This window comes from Coffea arabica, chromosome 11c, assembly GCF_036785885.1.
Source record: "Coffea arabica cultivar ET-39 chromosome 11c, Coffea Arabica ET-39 HiFi, whole genome shotgun sequence".
Lineage (NCBI taxonomy): Eukaryota > Viridiplantae > Streptophyta > Magnoliopsida > Gentianales > Rubiaceae > Coffea > Coffea arabica.
In genome coordinates this window covers 36129276-36145991 of record NC_092330.1, presented here as the reverse complement: position 1 = coordinate 36145991, position 16716 = coordinate 36129276, and the positions used below count along the sequence as shown (strand labels likewise).

Genomic DNA, 16716 nt, shown 5'->3' with positions numbered 1-16716 from the left:
ATAACGAGTCCCTTCAGGTTCGAGATCGTGATGACAAGGTGGTCATGGCTGCCTTCATTAATGGGCTGCGGAAGCAGAAGCTCTACACCGAGCTCGTGGAGAGACCTCCGAAGTCCGTTCGAAAAATGCTAGACCGAGCTCATGAGAAGGCCAATGCGGAGGAGGCCAATCGCCTTAAGAGTTCACAAGAAAGATTAAGGGATGACAAGCGCATGAGGGGCACCGACCAGGTGGTTGCACGACCTGGCCAAGGAAGGAAGAACGCTTATGACCTCCCCAGGAGCCGCCCTATGGGAGGAGACAAGCCCTGGACTAGCCTCACGGCACCTCGAGCTCGGGTACTTCTAAAATTTTGAATCATTTTGATTCAAAAAATTTGGACGGCGAAGATTGCTTTTGATTGAGATGTTCAGGCTGATCAGACAGTGATAAGCTATAGACCTGGAGGTGGAAGCTGAGGTGGCAGCAGACTGATTGGTCCTCATTTTGAACCCTCTTCAATCAATAACAACGATGCCAGTTCTTCTAATCTCCTTTTTTCCAGCCTCATGGCAGCGCCCGCTCCACTCTCCTCGTTCATGTCTAATTGTCATCTGTTTAAAAATTACATATCAGGTCTTGGGTTTTGTGGTTTCTGTCTATGTTTACCTCAATTATCTAGCTGTTCATTGCTTCAAGATTGGATTTTTGGTATGTAAAAGTACTGGTTTTTTCGTTTGTTTTTTCTGGGCTTATCGAGTTTTAGTTAGTATGTTAAATTTTTGATGAATTTATGCCTAGTTCTTAGATAATTTGGTGAACAGATTAGAAAATTTTGGGATTTTTATGGTTTGGTGTGTAAGTGAAGCTGTTTGGTGCTGATTCTGTATTTCGTTTTGTAGATTTTAGTTTAGTTTTGGGTTTAGTGCTAATTTTTTGGTTTTGCATTTTTAAGAAAAAGTTTTGCAGCTGATTATGGAAGTTTGAGTCTTGTTCTTGCTGGTTTTGATTGTTAAATTTTTGAATTTTGAGGTTTGGCGGACTTACTAGTGCAGGAAACATGGTAGCAGTTGTGTTATTGGAAATTAACATGGCCAGTTGTACGTGTGAAAAAATGTATAATCACATAGATATGTGCACAATGTATTTGTGGAAATTTGTTTTCTGCTTAATGTTTGGCAGGATATTTGTTTTTAAGAATGTCATTTTTCATTTTCTGCATTATGTTAGGCAAGGTATTTTTTTCCAAGGATGTTGTTTTGTGCATTATGTTCGGCAAGGAATTTGTTTTCCAAGAAGCATGTGTTTTCGCCTCTGTATCAAGTAAAACAGATAATGTGGTTGGATCATGGAAATCTTGTTCATTTATGTGTATGGAACCTTTCTTTTAGCACAGTTGAAGATGTGTTTATACGTAAATGACAGTTCTAAGGTGATTAAAAATTCTTGATTTTTGCAGCAGCACTGGGATGCAAGCCATTTATGTAGCTTATTGGCTTCTCTTCTTGCTTGAGAATAGTCTTGATTTGAGAAAGATGATATTGATTCCTTGATGAAGCTGATATTAATGTGCTTAGCTGGAGTTTTACGGGCCAAAATTTAATTGTTGAGTTCTCAACTTATTTTTTTCATTCCTCAAAATCAGTGTTTTCTCCTCAGACAATTTGGTTTGGGTACTCGATTCTTTTCTGAAAACATTCTTGGGGTGCTAATTATGGTATGCCCCTCTGTAATTCCTCTGCTTTCTTTGCTGGATAAAACCACACAGCTTTTGTTTCTCAACAGCGTGTATTGCTATTGATATATCATTGTATGTAGTTACCCTTGCCGAGCCTGTGAGGGAACTGATTAAAATGTTCCTAATTCTTGGTAGTGCATTTAAGATGTGTATCTGCTGTAAATATGGAGATAACATGAGTAGGCTTCCGGTGGGTGTTTAACGAGTATCTTGTAGCCCATAAATTGCCCTACATACATGAAAGCTCCAGTAGATTGTTTTAAGGAGTAAAAAATGATGCTCCTTTTGAGGCCTGGCCTCCTCAAAATTGTGGTTTTCGTTTTCCTTATAATGATGAATATTGAGATCGCCGTGCTGTCTATCTAATCGCCACCTGCCACTCTGTATGCACTTGATTTCGTTACGACTTGGTGGTGAACAGCTGTGATCTCACTTTTTTACTTTTGCATCCAAGGATAGTTTGCAAAGGACTCTGCATGCATTTGAATTATTTTCTATTTTAAAATGGGGCAGTTGCATGGAACTTCTGCACCATTGGTTGAATATATAATGATATGTGATGTTTATTTTTTTCCGGTCGAAATGTTAAACCAACTTAATGCCCTAGTTTTTAGGTTGTAATGGACTTAGCAACCATTTTGTTAATTGCATAATCATGTAATACTCAATACTCAATCGTCACCCTTGTTTGTTAGGTCCATATTCTTACTTGTTCCATTGGGCTATTTTTGCTCTATCTGATTTTTCCAATCTGTTCTTAATTTTCTATTGTATACTGGAGACACTCTCTTTGGGGTAGGGAACATATTCAATATACCAGGGACCAGCTGCTGCAGTTGGGAGAAGTATTCTTACCACATTGTTCCTTTGTTTTATTCTCAGTAATAAATATTCGGTTGGAGTTTGAAATATTTCAAAGTGTTGACAATGGCGAAATAGGTTTTACATTAAATACATCTTGTGTATTTAAGATGAGTATTGATCATTTGTCCCAGTATCAATCTTGATACTTGTGAAAATTGTATGATACAACTCAGTCACTTTCAGGTGAAGTGGTATACAATTTATGTCGTCTGTTGTACACTTGAATAGGATTGGATTTTTTATTTTAGCTAGATTAGATAGTAACTATTCTGTTCATGGTAGGAAGAAGCATAGTTCAGAAATTTGTTCTTTTATTTATCTGGCAGATTATCTACCAGACTAGCATATCTGTTGTTTACTTGATTGTGATTCACGGTTAAGAATCAAGACTCTTTTCTTTTGCTATTGAACTTCTTCATGTGGACTGTCTCGGACTGTGAAAATGTGTGTAGTTAGCCACCAGAAAAGGATGATTTTTGAAACTTCTGTTAAAGCTTTGAATGTATCTGATTGGGCTGTTTATCTTGGGGGTGGTCAGCATTGCAGAAAACATTCTGAAAGTCAAAAGAGAAGTTGCAGCTGAATTTTTTGGTGAAGATCCAAGCTGGAGTCACGTGGGAATCCTCTTGTCCTGTTATTGCCCTGGTTCTTTTTATAAACTCTTGTAGCTGTATTTTTGTTAGAAGTTCTTGTCATCTCTTAAGCTATCTCTCTTTGGAGCAGAAAGCATTAACAGAAGCCAACGATGCAAAAGTTGAAGATAATACATTGTTTAAAGATGGTCAAGATGAAGAGGCATTGTCTAAGTATGATATTGCTTTACCAGCTGTGTCCAGTATATCCAAATCTGTTGAATTACGGTCAGTATGCCATACAAATCATGCTGCATGTTAAATAAACTGGTAAGCTTTCATCTTGCTGAGTTGATACATGGCAAAATTGTACTTTTTGCATGTATTTCTTGAAAAGTTGCTCTTTAACTTTCTCTATATCTATGAGTTGGAATGCAGTTTTGAATGTTGTAATTGATTAGTATGGGTTGATCTTGGGTATCATTTGGCTGAGTAGTAAAACATAAAGATTGTGTTATAAAAAACTCTCTCTGCGAGAGCATTTGATGGAACTTGAGGCAAATTCTAAAAATAATATTGTAATAAAACATGTACATAGTTCATGTCTGAAACAAAGACTTTTTTTTTTTTTTTTGTTAAAGAGACAAGTGGATATTATTGCAACTGCATTGTTGTGAAAATTGTGAATGTTTAATTTAGTCTTTTTACATGATTATAGGTTTCCTTGAAGTTTCTTGACTGGTGACATTGTTATCTAGATATGGTCACATGAAGGCTGAATTTGAGTTATTATAAAGAAGATATATTGGCTCTGATAGTGATAAACGGCTAATACTCATTTTGTCTACACCTCTTCTTGCCAGATCTAAATAGACCTCGCTTTTATTATTGTTCCAATTACATTGGACAGCTGATAGATTTGAATCTTGACGAGTAGGAAAGTTGGCCATGGCAACGTGCTATGCCTTAATCTGTATGTAATCTCCTTAATGTGTCAATGGTGAACATGGAAGAAAGTCTGTTAGCTATGTCCAAATAAGGTTCCTCGAAGATCTGTTTTCATCAATCTGAGCTGTATCCCTTTCAATTTGATTTGAACTATCAAATTTGGATATCAATTCTCTTCAGCTCATAGGGGCAGACAAGATGTGCTTATCCTTAATCTTTGGAGAAGCGAAGGTACTTATCTTAGTATTTAGAATTTTTCCTAAAACTATAATTTGTTGTCCATTAACAAGATGTACTTATCCTTTATCTTTGGAGAAGAGAAGGTACTTATCTTAGTATTTAGAATTTTTCCTAAAGCTATAATTTGTTGTCCATTAAAGTATTCTTTTCCCATTCTTTTCCCTGTGTTGGAGAGGACCCATACACTTAGCCTCCTCACTAAGCATCTTGGTGGTGGTTGCCGTTACAGCAGCCTCCATTATCTGTTGCTAATACCTGTTGGCTGATTGGCAAATAACTCCTAATGTGATATCATTATTTATATGCATTGTTATACATATGTCATGCATTGGTAAGTTTTTGACTGGATTTTGATGAAGTTCTTTTTGGTGGTTTGTTTTACAGAAAAAAAATATGATGATGGTATTAAAGAATGCACAAAAGCATTGGAGCTAAACCTTAACTACATAAGTGTTTTGCTAAGAAGAGCAGAGGTGTATGAAAAGTTGTAACAATTTGAAGAGACTATAGCAGGTATGTCGGTGTAAGAATTTGAATATTTTACTGTCATTGAGCAGCTGCTGGCAACTTCTAGCACAAACTTGTGCTTATAAGAAGACTAATCTATGATTTGTGGTGGCTTTATTATATGTGTAATGGCTGCAATCTTGCTTGTTCTCTCTCTCTCTCTCTCTCTCTCTCTCTGTCTCTCTCTCTTTCTCACACACACAAAAGCACACACACACGCAAAGCCAATGGCATTCATTAATCTTCTCATATAGTCCATATGGCTTTTCACAATTTATTGTTTCCTATGCTGGTGTTCATTACAATATGCAGATATGACAAAGGTTTTGGAAGTTGACCCATCATATGATCAAGCTAGAAGACAGATTGTTCGCTTGAAGCCATTAGCAGATGAAAAACGTCAAAAGATGAAGGAAGAAATGATTGTTGACCATTGGTGGTATGAACTTCTTTGGGTAGTTGCTGTTAAATGATTCTTTTTTGCTCTTCACGTGTAAATATAGGAATGCTTCATTTTTGCAAAAGAAAATGTGTTCTAGGGGAGAAGAGTGGAGGAGGAGGAGAGGATCTGGAATTTTTGCAAAAGTAAAAGGAGCTAGTGTGAGCTGAGGTGGCTAGTGCATTCGGAAGATTCTGGAGGAAGGGGAAGGTTAATGTGAGCAGATAAAGCTTTGCTTCAGGTGCTGCTAAAGAATAGATGCTTGTGGAAGTGGACAAACGATTACTGAGATTAGCACAAGGATGGTTTAAGGGAAATGTAAGCACTTCCATATATGTGAACTAGAGTGAAGGTATTTCTTATGGTATGTGTTACTGTGCTTGTGCAATTGAGCGTGCTTTTGTCTGCTTTTCCTTCATAACATTTAGTGCCTGAACAAATTGCATTTAGTTAAGCTGAGGTAGTTCAAGAATGAACTACATTTGTTTCTGTCATCATATCCTGTGATGCGTGTTGAAGTGATGGACTCATTTTGTAGTGAAGTATTTGCAAATTATTAATAGCCTGGCAGTGCTTGAAGTTGTAGAGGGCGAATTTGTTCAAGCTGTTCATGGTTTATCTTTGCTGCATTTGGAGATCATGATTAAATGAGAATAGATTCTTGTACTTTCCTGAACCCAAGGTGTAGATTTTGGAAACCATACTATGCTGATAGAACAACTCCAATCCTTTTGTTTATGTTTTTATTGAACTTCTGATCTTGGTTTGTCTGCATATTTTCAACACGCCTTGTGCAGTTGAGTCACTTTTTCTGAGTTCATTGGCAGCCAACATTATTGTTTGTGACTTTATTCTTACATTCTATGGGTTATATCTGCTTCTCCTATTCCTTTTTCCCTATTTGGCACCTCAAGCAAGGAGAGTTCATTTTGTTGAACCCTGGACAATTGCAGCAAAATCTGCTTAACTTTGTCTGCTTTACTTGGATACGGTTGATGGTGAAAGTATTTTAGGGTATCAATTATTTCCAGTTTATATGTGTGTTCAATTGCATATGATGATATCTCTCACGAAGTTGAATTGTTTACCTTTTGATCAGGTAAGCTGAGGGAAATTGGAAATTGCAATTCTGGTCAATTTGGAATGAGCGCTGACAATTTCAAAGCTGTGAAAGATCCAAACACTGGTTCATATTCTATTCCATTTCAGTGCTAATATCTTTTACAAACTTCACATATATTCTTTAGTTTCTGGAGCTATGGATCAAATGGACTGAAATCTTAAAGAGGATGAAGCACGTTTCCTCACAGTGTTGATCTCAGTCGTATGATTATGTTTTTACATATAACTTGAGAAAAAGAAATTGATGTGGTTTTTTGCCATAATATGTTATAAACAGACTTAAAGTTTCACTTTACTGGAAGTTTCTTATAGTTGCTTTAGTACTTTCCATTTCTTCGTGGTGTTGTCCATGGTTTTGATACTGTTTTGGAGGGCATCTGAAGGTGCAGCATAATTTATGCTATCAACGTCTTTGTCATGATCTGTTCGGAGAGTAGCATAGAAATGTAGAACCTTGCACGCAAACAGGGAGAGAGTCCACCTCCTCTTCCCACCCATCCCAAAAAAGGGTAAATTCTGACTAGATATCATATCATAGCCACACTAAAAGTGTGTAAGCTCGGATGAACACTGAAATGGTCTGGTTACTCCGTAATTTTCATGAACTCTGGGGGTGTTTGTTGGTTGCATGATTTTTGGGCGGCTTGGGGATATGTGGGCGCAGACAGCCTCATTGAATCGGGTGCACACTCCTTCCTTTGCCTTCTCTCTCTCTTCCTTGCTCTTAATTTCAATCCTTGCTCTCTTCTAATTACCACTTTCTTTCCTGCTCTTCTAATTACCGGACCAATTTCTCCCCTTCGCTTGCTTACACCTTGCAGCACAACTCAGGAATCAAGGTAAATCTCTCTCTTCTCCTAGTCACCATCCCTCCTTCCTCCTTCCTCCAGACTCCAGCCCACCACCCTTGCCGCCCCTTGCTATGTTTGTTACCAGCTTTTGTTTCGTGAGATTCGGTTGGACTTGGTTTTTGGAGCTTAATCCCCTCTCATTCCTCTTCCTCTTCTTTGCTTACATAAAATTCTCTCTCTCTCTCTCTACTACAATGAAATCGTTTATGCTTTTTTTTCTTGTGGATTTTATTTCAGTAGGTTTCCATAAATCAATTTGTACTTTTTTCTTTTTTGCCAACAGTTAATTCTTGAAAAATTGAAACTTGCGGAAGAAAGGCAAATGGAAGGAAGGGACTCACTTTGGTATCTCTGAACAGGTTTATATCAATCACTTTGCCTTACAATTGTCCAAGGTTAAAGGAATTTAGTTTCTTATATTGCAGTTACGAGTACAATGATATATGATGACGTAGTTATATATGGGGCTGTTGATAAAACCATAAAAGTGGGTAAGGCAAACTGCAGTTTAAGCCAAACAATTTAACTGCTTTCAAACATTGTACTCGCCTCAATTAATATACTTGATGAGTAGCTTCAAATTTTTTTTTTTTTGGGTCAAACGGCTCTAAGTTGCTTCATTTGTATATTGTATAGGTATTGTATAAAGCTTCAGTGGCTGCTTTGCTTTATTAGGGTCTAAAGTTGAAGTGGATGTTGCATCATGAGTTTAATGGTCCAATTAAATTTCTTAATTTAAGATTAAATCGTTGCTGGATGTTTATATCTTCTACACCCAAAGGCTGCAAATATTTAGTTTTCAAAATTTTCAAACATATACTCTGATGTACTATAAAATTTACGATTGTTAGTACCTGATCATTGTTGATGTATGTGAAGAATATTTTCTTGAAGTTTGAGCATAAAAGTTAATCTTGATTTCTTGGGCTTTTGGTCAATAGAGATTGCACTGACGTGGGCTTGAGTTAAATAGGCATCGATTTCTTTCCTCCACCTGTATCCCACATGCAATTATAAACATCACTTTGAAGGTCTATTTTCGGTTTTCTACTTATGTTCCAGAATTCTGTCCTCTCATTCGCAGCTCTTCTTCTTTCTTTGACTTACCCTTCTTCTCGCCTGCTCTCATATACTTAAAACTCACAGTTCTTTTTTGGTCTTTCAAGTACAAACCAGGCACTTTGCTTCTTAATTCTTTTCATGGACAGATGATTTTCTCATAATTTATTTACATCCCAAGTTAAGTGGTTATTTATTGCAGTGAATTGCCTTTTGTGACAATATTTTTTGGATTCAATCCTTTAATAAATCAGGTGGTTGACTACAAGGTCTCTTTCTGCATGATTAAAATACATACAAATACCAATAAACTCTTGACAATGGAAAGACGTAACTGACGAGAGGTACTGAGGGAGAGGTTGGAAAGAGGAAGCTCTATTGAATATTCCACCCAATTTGTAGATTGTAAGTGCCATGTGGCAGCCCCAGGCTCGAGTTGATTATGTTGGTGTCACTGAACCTCCATGGCCTTCCTCCTTGTGAAGCTAATGCTATTGAATCTTCTCTCTTTTGGTTTTGGTCATTGATTTCAATTTGAACTGTGTTTTTTAGGTAATGTTTTGGTATTTATGCTTTATTTTGTTCAAAATGGAAACTTTGAAATGATCTTTGCTACAACCTAAAATATTTTGGGGTCGGGATTATCCAGGAATTTAACCCTTTTCATATGAGTTCAATTTGAGGGAATTTAACTATACATTCCATGCTTATTGTTCAACCTGCTTTGATGTATACTTCATTTATAATATGGGAGAGCTGCATTACCCAGCTATTCCACTTTGGATTGGGCAAGGATGAATGGACAGTTGATAAAAGCCATTTCTCCACGAGTTATGGAAACATATTGATATGCAGCATTACGGTATCTAGGTACTCCTAAGAACGCTTTTCATGTCCCATATGCAGTTTTGTGCTCTTGATCTCATTTTATTATGGCCCAACCTGCAATTCTATTTTGTTTTAAAATTGAGTCAACATAGTCCAGTTATAGTGTAAATGAGAGCCATTTTGGGGCTGTTTTATTACCATTTCAATGAGATAGTGGAGTTAGTCTTGAGTTGGTAGGAGCTATTGGATATCCTTGCCTTTCAATGTTGGACATTGATTTTGTTTGTTAAGTCCGTTAAAACTTAAAACAGAGCATCAAGCTCTCCTGCTTATAGCAATTCCTTACTTATTTTAGTGCCTCTGTTTTCCATCTTCTACAGCCTTCTATCTTGTTTCTTTGAGGAGACTACCGATGTATTTCTTTCCAAGAAAACATGCAACTCTAAACTCTCTTTCCTGCAGCAAAAGAAAAAGACAACTTAGATATCTAGAGAAAAGATTATTATTGGGAATTGAGAAGTTTACCACCCTCTGCTGCAATCTCCTCTCTGAGATATCGGTGAATATCTACATTCCTCTCTCATCCCTCTTGAATATGCTGGAATATAGCAAACCATTTAGGTTTTTGATCTATTTCAGTCATTGTATTTTCTCTATGTATTCAGTAGCTTCAGTTACTCAGTTAAATCGGCTTTTGGTAATATTCATTTGATTGTGTATTAGGTCCAGTAAAGAATGCTATTGGTGTAAGGATGATTAAATCGAAATCTTTGTGTCGCTTTCATGTTCTTAGTATCATTAGTAATAATTTTTTGTCCTAATAGACTTTACGAATCCTGTTTTTCTCACTCGATTCAGCCATTAATGTCCTTTTGCACTAATTTTGATATTTTAGCTTGAGGTAATTTTGTGCATCGCCTTCCTGTTCATTTTAACTTGATTTTGCTTAGTCCTTTAATGAGATAAATATTTCTAGCAACACTGGAGTTAGTCAAGCACGCAAGAAGTTTATGTGAAAAGTAAACTATTGCAACATCTCATTTATTGTTACTTCCTTTTCTTGGATATATTATTTCATGTTACTCTATTGGTTTACTGATTTGAACTTGATATTTAGTTGTAAATCATTTATAGTCTTTCCTTGTGAATCCGCTTTTACTTGATTTCATTTACTAGGAACATTAACTTTGCAAGTATGCAGGATTCATAAGAAGAATTTAGCGTCAATTAGGATTATACTCTGGACTTACTCTTAAGGCTTTTCCGTGTTCTCTGAGTTAGTTTAGAACTTTATTTAGTTTCTAAGGCATGTAATTTTACTTCTATAGAGTAACTTGACATTTGTATTTGTTTTAATGCCACGGATACGTGGGAATATCTTAAGTGGTTTTTGGTGTTTCTGATTTCTTATGTTACTGGCCTGCAACAGTTTGAACTTTTTTTTTTGTTTAAATAAATATTAAATTGCTTATCTTAGTTCTTTGATGTATAGACGAAATTTTAACATTGGATGAGTTTGTGCAAATACTTCTTCATTGAAGCATTGGCTTTTGTTGAGGTTGTTTAAAAAACAAGGCTATCGCACTACCCAAATCTGTCCAATTGGAAGCTCGAATCGGTCAAGTTCTTGGCAGGAAGTAAATTCCCGTTAACTTCACTAAAGTGTATCTCTAGAATTAACTTCAATGTAACAACAGTTAAGGTTTGCTTATGATATTTTGTGCAGCTATGTACATCGTGATTTCGTATTACTAAGTTTGCTTTCCTTTATACTATTTGTTTATCGCAATGAATTTTCCTGCATGCTTGTTGATTAAAATTCTCTGTTTCTGGTAAACAAATGAACCTCCACATGCTTTTCTTGTCCAAATTGAGTACATGATACTAATATTCTGTAATTTACCTTGGCTCCCTTCTGTTTAAGTAGCTGTAATCCATGATGTCATAGCTAATGTGTTGTCCTTTCAATGCTTCCTCCAGCCTAAAACGTTAAGACCTCATGAACACGTGTATAGTTGTCTTCAAAATTGGACAATATATTGGCCATCAGGTCTGGATGGCATTGTACTTAGAATAACATATGACGATGTTATTTGAAGCTTTTGAACTTCCTTTAGTAGTGCTGGGATACCTGTAAAACTCATATCAGGCTGTTTTCAGTTATCTAATCTTGTTAAGGCTATCATATTGTCTAGAAGATTGAGATTTCCATCCAAATGTTAGGATGATTTTGGAAGCACACGTGATGTTGGAGGTTATATCAAAAAGCTACAAATTTTTGTTAGGATGATTTTCATGATTACATGACCATATAAATGTATTTTCACAAAAATTGATTCCGTCCCTACCCTTGACTTGATCTTTAATTCGTGAAACAGAGTTAAGGCTTCTGGGATCCCTTCTGATGAGAAAGTGAAGTTTGCATATCCCTTCTGATGAGAAAGTGAAGTTTGCATATGCAATCAACATAAGAAAGCTAGTCAAGCCACCACTACCAGCAGGATACTGGGGAATTCTGACCAAGGCTGAAGACCATGTCGATCAACCGATATATAAAACAGCAGAATTGATCAACAAGAGCAAATAAATGTATCTGATGAATATGTTCGATCATTTATCGATTTTCAGGAGCTAAATTATCATGAAGGGACCACAGTAGGAGCAAAGGTGAGTGGAATTACTGATTGGAGACACTTAGGCCATTCCACAGTGGACTTTGGTTGGGGAGGTCCTGTTACAGTTTTTCCTCTGTCAAGAAACCTACTTGGAAGCGTTGAGCCCCGTTTCTTTTTGCCCTATTCTTCAGCAAATGAAGGGGAAAAGGATGGTTGTAAACTTTCTGTGTGTTTGCAAGAACATGCTGTTTCAGGTTTCAAAGAAGACATGAATAAGTTGAAGAATTTAGAGCCTAGATTCCTTTGAATGAAGGGTTTCTTGTTATCTTTGTCTATGTTCCCGTCAAATTGAAGAGGTTTCAACTTGGTGAAATTGGCAAACCTTATAAGGGTCTTTGGACAAATGACCTTTTGCCTCAACATTTTCATTTGGTCCCGCAAATAAATGGGGAGTTGAAGGCGAACAATTTTTAGTGTATGTCTAGTTATAAAATCAAAGTCAACAGGCTAAATACTCTCTCTGCAATTAGACATTAGATCAACATAATGCAAATTTTACAAGTAAAAGCTACTCGCATGTATGGCTACGGGACTGAAATCCTGATATCATACCAATTAAGAAACATGTTGATGACACATGATTTGGATCAGTAAAGTATTGAGAGAAGCAATCAAACAATCAGAAAGACAGTCAGAATTGCAAGTTCAAGTTCCCAATAGGCAAAAGCCACAGAAATTAGTAATCAGATTCCAAGAATCATAAAACCCCCAAAACTCAGCAGCCAAATTAATTCATTAGCATCAATCAAATCAAATGTAACCCTAATCAGGTAAGAACAAACTAAAACAAAAGCAACCCACAAAAATTCATTCAAATCCAACTTCAAGAATCTACACCAGTAACTCTAGACAATTTTTCAAAGGAAAAGGGAGGGAAAAAAACTAATAAGAGACTATCATACCTCTGGAAATACTTAAGGAGTTTTCACCCTTGTTGGAGATGCTGTTGCAGGAACGGGGATGAGATGTCGCTGGATTGGTTTGCCGAAGAAGGGATTGGTTTGCCTATGAGATGTCGCTGGAGATCGTCTTTTATCGCTGCCGCAGAAGGGATCGTCTTTTATCGATGGTTTTTCGTTGAAGGCTGTGAAAGAAGTCTGATTTTACTAAAGGAATCGGTGTAACTTATTTTTCATCAGAAATCATTTTCCCAAATTAAATTGCGTCTAAACAGTGGAATGTTTGGAAAAAATGTTTTCCGTCCAATTAAACGGACCTTACTCCTGTATATTCGAGCCGGAATTGATTAAAAGCTATTATCACTTTACTTTACCGTACCATTAAATCAATTTAACGAGTTAAAGACCTTTAATCATGTATATTTTCCCGCAACTGGAGCTAGGATTGATTAAAGGCTATTATCATTTTATTTCTCTTTAATGTTTGGTACCACTATCAATTTCTCTCTTAACATTATTATCTTTTAGTCGTTTTACTCCAAAATTAACGATCAAACTTAACGAAATTTGTTAATTGAAGTGAAAGACATATTTAGCTCTTAAAATTACTATCTCTTTACTCTCATAAACTATAGCCTCGTTATCAATTTACCCCCTGGAGTTATGTATTAGGCAATTTACCTCGCCATTAAACCAACTTAGCGAGTTAAAGAACTTTAGAAAAACGATAAAAAAATTTAGAGTGACTCTTCTCCTTTTATTACCAAGAAAAAAGTCAAAGTGTTAATCTCTTTTTTCTTGACAATCTTATTAATATTAAAAAAATAGAAAGATGGGGAGAGGGAGGGTGAGGGGAGAGAGAGAGATAGAGAGCGAGAGAGAGAGAGAGAGAGAGAGAGAGAACTCAATTCTTTTTTTAAAAAAATAAAAATAAGAAAGAATTAAATACTTTTATTATTTTAAAATTATTTCACTTTTCTATTTACCATCAAATTCCAATCATAATCCCAACAATCTTAAAATAATACGATAATGTTAGACTCTATTTTGTTTTCTTTCCTTCCAAAATCTAATTTTCTGTCTCCTTCTTTCCTATCTCCTTTTCTTTTTCTAGTATTAATAAGTGTGAAAATAATTTTTGAGAAAAAGATCTCTTAAAGTGAAAAATAAGGAAGAATAATCATTCCAACTTTTTATTTTTAATTACATATAAAAAAGAAAAATATATTTAAAAATTTTTTACCATACTAGTTAAATTATCGATGAGATAAAATATTTAGAAAATAATGTTAGGAATTAAAGCGATTGTATCACTATAATTTCAAGAGAAAAAGTGATAATAACGATGTGATAATGCTATAGAATAAAGGGGTATTTCTGTCCAAAAATTCTTAACATGTTGAGATGAATTATTTATGGGGATGAAGTGGCTAAAAGATAACGTTAAGAAATAAATTGACAGTAGTTATATAGTTTAAGGGGGTAAAGTGATAATAACCCATGATTAAATAGTCTAATGGCTATTTACTTAAGCCCAACCGTTAAATCCATCCCACCCAAGCTCACCCAACCCAACATCACTGTCATTTGTCATATGTTTTCACTTTTATTTCATCCATAGAATTAGGGTAAATTTCCCAAACCTCCCCTAAAGCTTTACACAATTACAGGTAGCTCTCCTCAAATTTAAAAAATTATATTTATCTCCCTTACTTTTACTTTTTAGGTAACAAAACCTCAAATAAGATAAGCAAAAAAAATGGTGTGAATATCCTAAACCATCCTCCTGGATTATTTTTTAAGTTCAAAATTACCTCTACCATCTCCATTCCTTTATCACTACCGGTCACTCCACACTACCATCTCTCTAGCTCCTCTTCCACTAGAAAAAAAAAAAAAAAAGACTGCAATATATGTTGAACATTAAGCCCATGTTCCATCCACTAAGCCTCCTATAAGTTCTCTCTCTCCCTCCAATAGCCAATCTATCAAGACATCAGGCTACCTATTTGATTCAATGTTGCCAAATTGTAAGGAAACTTACTAGCGTTGTTTCTTTCTGGAACTCCTTCATGTTTTTATACTTTTTAACGAAATATAACAATCTAACTTAAGACTCCTAATGGTTTCTTTCAAACTTGAAGTTGAATTAGCTAAGTAGTTTCTTCAGTTAATGATGACAATAACCAACTTGTACAAGTGAAAGCTCATTCCATTACCCTAAAAATCATTAGTTAATCCAAAGAGTTTTACAACTCTCATAACTAACCACCAACTAACTACAAATTGAAAATTCATCCAATTAATTGAGAACTACTTTATAAGTGAGGGTCACCTTCATAAGGGTTTTACTTCTCCTCTTTGAAAAAACTTATAACAAATGCGTTCAGACGCATCTCATCTGTCAGTTGTTCAAAAAATTGAGAGTAAAGATCGATACATTCTAACTTCCTTTCGGATGCATTTGTTAGATACAGAAGATTTGGATCGAACATCTGATCGAGTGTTGGACACAAAGAATTCATTTGAGTTTATAAGTTTTTTCAAAGAGGAGAAGTAAAACCCTTATGAAGGTGACCCTCACTTATAAAGTAGTTCTCAATTAATTGGATGAACTTTCAATTTGTAGTTAGTTGGTGGTTAGTTATGAGAGTTGTAAAACTCTTTGGATTAACTAATGATTTTTAGGGTAATGGAATGAGCTTTCACTTGTACAAGTTGGTTATTGTCATCATTAACTGAAGAAATTACTTAGCTAATTCAACTTCAAGTTTAAAAGAAGTTTTGGAGTTTGATTGCTTTGCAATCCTTTTACTTTATTGCTCTCTTTTGTTATTTGTTTGTGTGGTTTAATTTGCTTATATCTCTTGTTATTATGTGTGCTTGAGTGCTTATTTACTTAAGTTATTTTTGTTGAATAATTGAGTAAAAATTTGGCCTTTACTTGCTTTAATGTTTTCAACCTAATTCACCCCCCTTAGATTGCTTTGGACCTAATATAAGCTATTCAGAATTACCAAATTTGGTTTTCATACAAACTTTTACAAGAATTCTATTGGCCAAATATGTTCATCGTCATTTTTATGATTAACTAGCCACATATTTATAATGAAGATATAAATTCTTGTTCTAAAATTTTATAAATCAACAAAAAGGAAAAAAAAAACGAAGAAGATCCTAGGTGGGAGGACTAATTAACCTTCTAGTTCCTAAAAGTCAAAATTTTGATAGCAATAGAAGTTTTAGATTGGAAAAGTGTGATGAATGTTAAAGTATTAGCTCAATGTAGTCTTAGTGTTAGTTCAAAATTTAACCTCTAACATGATACATAAGGTTTAGGGTCTTGTCCTTTGTTGGCATTTTAGACAGTAATTCTAAATAACTAGGTTCACTAAATTGTATTTTAGAATTGAGTATTAAAATGCCAATAAAACATAGAACTGTAATTCCAAGAAACTATCTACCTTTCTTTGTAGTTCCTTTGATCCATATCAAGTGAAAGCTTGGTGATTAATTAGATAGTTCAACAGAGCTTTTTCAGTCTCATTCTGCAATAAATGATTCAAAATTGCTCTCATGACTTTATTTGTTAGTTATGTGAGAAGTAACTTATGAAGAGATATTCTTTGTGTATGGCTATGTATGAATGTAAGTTGTTCAAGAATCTTGTCTATCCTCCTCAATTTGGGGTTGATCCAATTGTTAGAGATGCAAGGGAATAAATGTCTAGTTAGAGGGGAATATTTATACCTCTATGCGCTACTGAAATATTCCCAAATATACTGTCAATAAGTTACTGTTTAGTTGGGAGATTAGATGCCGAATTATGGATTTCTTTCTAAATCTTGTGTACTTTATAAGGGTTCTCTCCTTCACTTCTATTTGATGATTTTGAGATATAAAGCAAAAAAAAAAAAGAAGAAAAAATTGCATTTGTAAATCAACTAATTACAAATTACCATATAAATTAAATCATTTATGAGTTTTGATCTTAA

The 16716-nt window shown here is 35.1% G+C and overlaps 1 long non-coding RNA gene and 1 other non-coding gene across 18 annotated transcripts; both read left to right on the top strand.

Moving 5' to 3' along the window:
- Positions 1-1855: 1855 nt before the first annotated feature.
- On the top strand, positions 1856-1958 carry LOC113717458 (small nucleolar RNA snoR103). Its single transcript, XR_003454386.2, has one exon. It is a non-coding gene; the product is annotated as a small nucleolar RNA snoR103 (small nucleolar RNA).
- Positions 1959-2465: 507 nt separating this feature from the next.
- On the top strand, positions 2466-12240 carry LOC113717801 (uncharacterized). 17 transcript variants are annotated; one of them, XR_011823000.1, is made up of 6 exons: positions 2466-4854; positions 5161-5605; positions 6387-6918; positions 7074-7091; positions 7231-7248; positions 7544-11286. It is a non-coding gene; the product is annotated as an uncharacterized lncRNA (long non-coding RNA). The 17 variants fall into 17 exon arrangements; XR_011822997.1 differs by adding an exon at positions 11526-12240 and having other exon boundaries at positions 6387-7248; positions 7544-9706; XR_011822985.1 differs by adding an exon at positions 11526-12240 and having other exon boundaries at positions 6387-7248; positions 7544-10784.
- Positions 12241-16716: the final 4476 nt, after the last annotated feature.